The following is a 6,819-nucleotide window of genomic DNA, read 5'->3' as shown; positions in this document are numbered from 1 at the left end:
GCTAAATAACTATTCAATCAGGAAGTATTCATGGGTCATATCATGTGACCAGTTACTTACAATGGTACAAAATATCAAACTCTATTTAAAACTTCCTTCCTCCCTTTCGAGATATTTGAAAGATTTCAAACAAAAACAACAATGCTAAAAAGATAAAAGAAAAATATTTGAACGCGATTAAAATTTTACCACTTCATCGAGGTTTATATGACAGTTTCTATTTAAATTGCATATCACGGAATACGTTTATATGATTTGTCCCGAAGGTTTCTTGTAGTGGCGCGTAGCGTTATTCAGTTTTTAATACATTTGAAGACGACGTTGACAGAACTTCTTTTTATTACAAATGTAAACAAAATGACGGCGGTAAAAACACAAACTGACTCGACGTATAATTTTTTTTTCACTTTGCGTTCATTCTTTCTTTGAATAAAATTTACAAAATATTAATTTGAATGTTAATCAAATAGTTTATTTTTTTTCAGAATTCAAATTATAAATCATGACCCAAGCCAACTCAATGACAAATAATATAAATTCTCAACTCTTAATATGTGCTTGCATCATCAAATCAAGATAAGACATCAATTTTTTTTTTATCGTTTTAAAGTTTTGAATTTGAGAATCTGTTTTACATATTATGGTTACTCGATTGTTTTCAAATAAAGAACAACTAGCTTGGCAGTATGTCTGTATAAAAGAGAGACGAAAGATACCAAAGGGACAATCAAACTCATAAATCTAAAACAAACTGACAACGTCATGGCTAAAAATGAAAAAGACAAACAAACAACAGCACACGTGACACAACATAGAAAACTAAAAAATAAACAACACGAACCCATAATAGTGTCCAGTTGGATAACATCATCGGAACAGATATACAATCAAAATATAGGTGAGGTAAAAGATAGCATCCACGGACTTCCTACTTTGTATTGTAAAAGACTTTGAAATGCCATTAATCTAAAAGATGAAACAATACTTACATCAGGTATTTTAATTTGTTTTTATCCACTGTTAATGTGCAACTACAATAACAAAGTATATTAGCTCCTTTTGGTTTCAAACTTCCCGAGTTATCATGTTCCGAAAAGTTCTGTTCCTAACAATTTGTGTTTTCTTCTGTTTTTTTTTTTCTGTATGAACTAAAATTCAAATGTAATACAGTGCTAAGACATCCTTTGTTCAAGATAATAAACGAAAATTATGATATATTGACCCAAAGAAGGGATATGTAGGGGCATGATACTATTACGGTCGTATCAAGGCATTTTTAGACTATATATGGCTGAGAGTTTGAGATTTAAACCTCTTTTGAAATAATTAATGATATATTATATAAAGGATTTTGGGCATTATTAACAGGGTAAAACCCTGAATTGAACCGAAAATATACAGGGTTTTGGGATGAACAGATAATTTAAATCTTGAAGGTGTAATATGAAGGTCAAATGTCATCTTCATATGTATGCAACACTCTATATTAAGGAACTGGACTGATGTGCCAATTCTCTAAACTTGTGTCAAGGATAAATAATTTTTGTTCCCAGCACATGATTTGAAACATTCAAGTATTCATTATGGATGTTAGTGTGCTTATTGATTAAGCTTATTGTTCTTGGATCTTTTTCTTTTTAACTTGTTTCTCTATCTTTTATGGCTTTCGGTGTGATAACCAAAAACTTTTTAATATACTTAATATTACTATTTCAAGGGAAATAACCGTAAATTAACTTTTCGATTTTTCTCAAAATGACCTAGTTTATAGACCTCATCCTGCTGATCATTTTAATTTTATCAATGTTGGCTAAATTGTTTTACTTTTATTCTTTTCAAGCTCAAAGCTGAAATTTATAAAACTTTACCTTTAAAGGTCAATAAATTCAAAATCGGTCGTCTGATTCATCTACACATTACAAAGGAGAGTAACCATGACCTGATGATTATACCCTGTCGGTTTTTCTTTAACTGTTCCACTTCAAGATAAAAGCCACAAACTTTATAAAAAATGATTTATTTTCGATTTTTCTGGAATGTTTGATTATAATCCTGTATACTTGGCTTTCGTTGTTGCTTAATTATGCTTTGTCTGTGTGCCTTTTTGTGTTTCTTTCTTGCAGGTGACGTTGTTCTGTACTTATACATCCCGTCATTGTGTTATTGTATCATGATAAATGTTTGTTTATTGTATACGTATCTGTTTGTTATTAATACATGTTTACGTTCATCAAGATAATAACAAAACTTTGACTGTTGTTCCCCTATTTTTGACATGTTTACCGATTATGTCTGTTCACACATCGTTGTCAATATAATGGAATTTTATACGACTGTCATTTAAGTGAGATTTTAAGCTTGCTATAAAATCAGGTATTCTCCACCATTTTCTACATAAGAAATTGCCTGTACAAAGTCAGGAATATGACAGTTGTTGTCCATTCGTTTGATGTGTTTAAGCTTTTGATTTAGCCATTCGATTAGGGACTTTCCGTTTTGAATTTACTCGGATTAAAAACTTTTGAGATTTTACTTTGTTTCATATCATCACAGGAACCACAATCAAAACATAGAACCTATTTAAAGTATTTGAGTTAGTTTATTTAATTGTAATGCTCCAAAACGCTGTATGTTAATCTTTAATTGTCAGCACGACCATTATGAGCGCACTTCTGCAAAAATCTTGTTTACTACTTATCTTATTTCTTGTTTAAACTAGTTTATATAAGTTATAATCAACTCGAACATTAAGCAAGCAACAATCACCCAATCAATAGGAAATGGTCTGTAAGTAAGAATTGTTGTTATGTACCTTTCAATACCAGCGAGCCTACACAGTTAGGTTTATCAAATTATTAAAAATTTATATTTTCCTTGTCAAATAAAACATCTTGATAGCTGATAACTATGGACTGTGAAAACAAATTCAAAACTATAAAATAGCAGAATATTTGATATTTCTACCGAACTGTACTGATATCTTAGATGTCATATCATTTCAAAATGAATTGGAAAACAATAAAAATATATCCTAAAGTTTAAATACAAAGTGGAGCAAAAACGTTTATACCTCATGAAATAAATCCAACGTTACATGTTTTAAAAGCTCTATTTTAATTTATGAGCGTTTTACAATGGAGTAATACATAAATAACCTGTTTTATGACATCAACTGATTCCCAAACAGGTTAAAAGACTTATTACCAAGTCTTCATATAACATTTGATTTGGACATGATTGTAATAGCATTTACTCAGTTTATTGTCATTGATAGAAATTATTATTATTTTATTGAGTTCATTAATGTGTGAATCGTCCTTCCCTAATGTTTACCCGGATTTGGTTTTTTTTCTTAATCGATTGATGAATTTCGAACAGCGGTATACTACTGGGGCTTTTCCCTTCCACTCATACTTCCGAATGAATTGTATCGGACTGTATTCCCTTTGTTTATGATGTTGTGGAGATCGAGTTATCGACATGGCTTCAATTTAACCTTTATCAAATTATATAAGCATGACAAAATCATGTTATTACTTGAGAACGAATAACACTTTGGTTATATTGGCCAACGTAACTGATTGATTTGTTCTCATGTATTATAAATGTGGCTAATATGTAATTCCTATTTAGGACAAAATTGCTAAAACATACAAAATATAAGTAAGCAACGTGTTATAACTTGAAAACGAATTAAACTTTTATTAGATTGGCCAACGTAACTAATTGATTTGATCTCACGTATTATAAACGTGGCTGATATGTAGTTCCTATTTTGAACAAATTACGAGAACAAATTGCTAAAACATGCAAAATATAAGTAAGCAACGTGGTTTCAACAGGACAAAATGCCAGAAAGAAGTAGTAATTCTTCCTGACTATATCCACTTACAGACACCTCTGTTTGTCTGTGATGTTCATCAAATTACGCTGTGAAACGGATGCACAGTGTTAGCATAGTTTCATTTGACATATGGAAGAACGAGTTCCATGAGTCCACATGTATCTTCGCTATTTATCCAGCAGGTCGATATATAAATGAACCCTAAGGCAAAAGTGGAAATAATTATACTTATTTACTGTATGAGATTTATCTCAGGTCTGCCCTTTATGTCTCTCATGCTGTTGTAAGTTTTTCTCTCTGATAAGTTAAGATGAACTGATTTGTTTTGTTCTTAATCTGTTCTGTTAACATTTAAGAGGGAATGTATGAGACTGTCATATTCTGTATTTGCCTGTTCCAAGTCAGGAGCCTTAAATTCAGTCGTTGTCGTTTCTAATGTATTTCAAAACTCGTTTCCGTTTATAGCTTTGCATATTCATAAAGGCAACACTTTGAAATCAGGCCGGAGTTGTTTCGTTTACATGGTTAGCATTGGTCATTTCGTGGCCTTTAAATATCTTACTAATTGGTTTTAAGTTTGTTCATTATTGAAGGCTGCATGATAACATATAGTTGGTAAGATATTTGTCTATGTCATTTGGTCTCTTGGGGAGTTGTCTCTATGGCAATCATACAACATCTTCCTTCCTTTATAATCCACCTTAAGTCCCTATCAACACACACTCCGCGCAAATTATGATTATTCCGTTCAATCAGGAAATTATAATCTGAACCGATCTCAAACACTGAAATAGTAATTAGTAACACAGAAATAAAAACAACAAAAACCACATTGTTGGATAAATCATATTGATGTGAGTCATGTTTTAATATGTTTCCATACAACATAAAAAGGTATGGATAACGACATCGTATCAGATGTATTATTCAAACATTTGTATCAACATAATTCAATACAACTGAAAATAAAAACTAAACATTATGCAAATTTAGAAGACAAAAAATGTAATGAAAAGACGTTATATTCGATCTTGATAGAGTAGGATTAAATTTATAAACAAACACAAATTACATCACTATTTACAACGATATATAAATAAAATCATGGTAACAAATTTAAAATCCTCTATACTTTGTTTATCAATAGAGGATGCTTTGATAGAACATTATTTTCATTGAAAAATCTTTTAGTCTTGTACTTATGTAATAGCAATTTACATTTCTTTGACATAAATAATAATTATTTCCTCTATTTTAACGAAAATAAAAAAATAAGTCATGCATTATATACACATTGTACTATAATAACTATACAAAGTATAAAGGTCTATATTTCGATACTTATACATACTTTAAACTGTATATATTACATAGTCTGTAATATGATTGAATAAAATATTCTTCTATAGCTGACTATACGGTATGGGCTTTGTTCCTTGTTGAAGGTCGTACGGTGACCTATAGTTGTGTCTTTTGGTCTCTTGTAGAGAGTTGTCTCATAGGCAATCATATCACATCTTTTTTTTTATATAAGCTTTTCAAAAGTTTTTAATGTGTAAACGGGTTAATTTTAGATATAAATAAAAAGAGTGCACAGTGTTCCGTTTTATACTTGGGAACAAAAAGAATATTACCAGAACTTTGTCTGCTTATTCTAAAACTAACCTGATTCACATCTTTTAAAACATTGGGATAGTCCGGTGATAATTGGAACAGTACTTTAAAAGCTAAGATTACTTTTCTATAGAGAAAAAAATCTTAAGTAATCATCCGTAGCAACTGTTTAAAAAGTATCTGACTTCTTTTAAACTGACTTTTTCTGTGCGTATTGTTGTGTGTTTGGTTTTTTTTTTCTAAATTGGCTAGAGGTATATGGGAGGGTTGAGATCTCAAAAAACATGTCACACCACATCTTCCTATATCTATGTTTAACCCCACCGCATTTGTTCGCCTGTCCTTAGTCAGGAGCCTCTGGCCTTTGTCAGTCTTGATGATTTTTTATTTTAGTTTCTTGTGTATATTTCGGAGTTCAGTATGCCGTCCACTATAACTGAACCAGTATATATTTTTGTAAAGGGGCCAGCTGAAGCACACCGGGTTCGAAATTTTCTCGCTGCGTTGAAGACCCATTGGTGCCCTTCTGCTGTTGTCTGCTCTTTTGGTCGGGTTGTTCTCTCTTTGACACATTCCTATTTCCATTTTCAATTTTATTGACAGTGTCATAACACTATGCCAAATTAAAACAAATCGTGCTGTCGTTTTTTAACCTTATAAAATAGTTATAACATAAACTATAAAAAGACAATTTCTTTATGTTCTGAAATATTCTGAAATATGTACAAAATATGAAATAATGATATAGTATTATTATCACGCTATTGGAATGCTGAACACAGTTCTGATTGTAAAATCAAATACGTTAAGCATTTAAATACAGTACTAAAAGAGGGACGAAAGATAGCAGAGGGACAGTTAAACTCATAAATCGAAAATAAACTGACAACGCCATGGCTAAAAATGAAAAAAAGACAAACAGACAAATATAGTACACATGACACAACATAGAAAAATTAAGAATAGACAACACGAACCCCACCAAATAGTAGGGGTGATACTAAACTATTATAATGCAAAGTGTTGGATTTATTTAGCAAAATAAAACAAAACAAAAGAGTGCTGATATTCATGTATTCAAAAACAATGTTTGTACTTGCACATTTTTATATTTCCTCATATCTTTGTCGTGTGTGACAACAACAAACTTTTATTTTTATTTTGTCAACAGCACCAAGAAGCCGATCTACAAACGGAGGTGTGAAAGCTGATAATTCAAAAAATGAAAGGAAACATTTAAAACGATAAAAAATTACCATTGGCACAAATAAATGTCTTATAGTTAATGTCGTTGTTTGTCCATAATAAAGTGTTGTATAGTGAAGATTATCAAAATATACGGCTTCAAGGAAAGTATCGTA

Source organism: Mytilus galloprovincialis, chromosome 9 (assembly GCF_965363235.1).
Source record: "Mytilus galloprovincialis chromosome 9, xbMytGall1.hap1.1, whole genome shotgun sequence".
Classification (NCBI taxonomy): domain Eukaryota; kingdom Metazoa; phylum Mollusca; class Bivalvia; order Mytilida; family Mytilidae; genus Mytilus; species Mytilus galloprovincialis.
Note: the sequence above shows the minus strand (reverse complement) of the source record.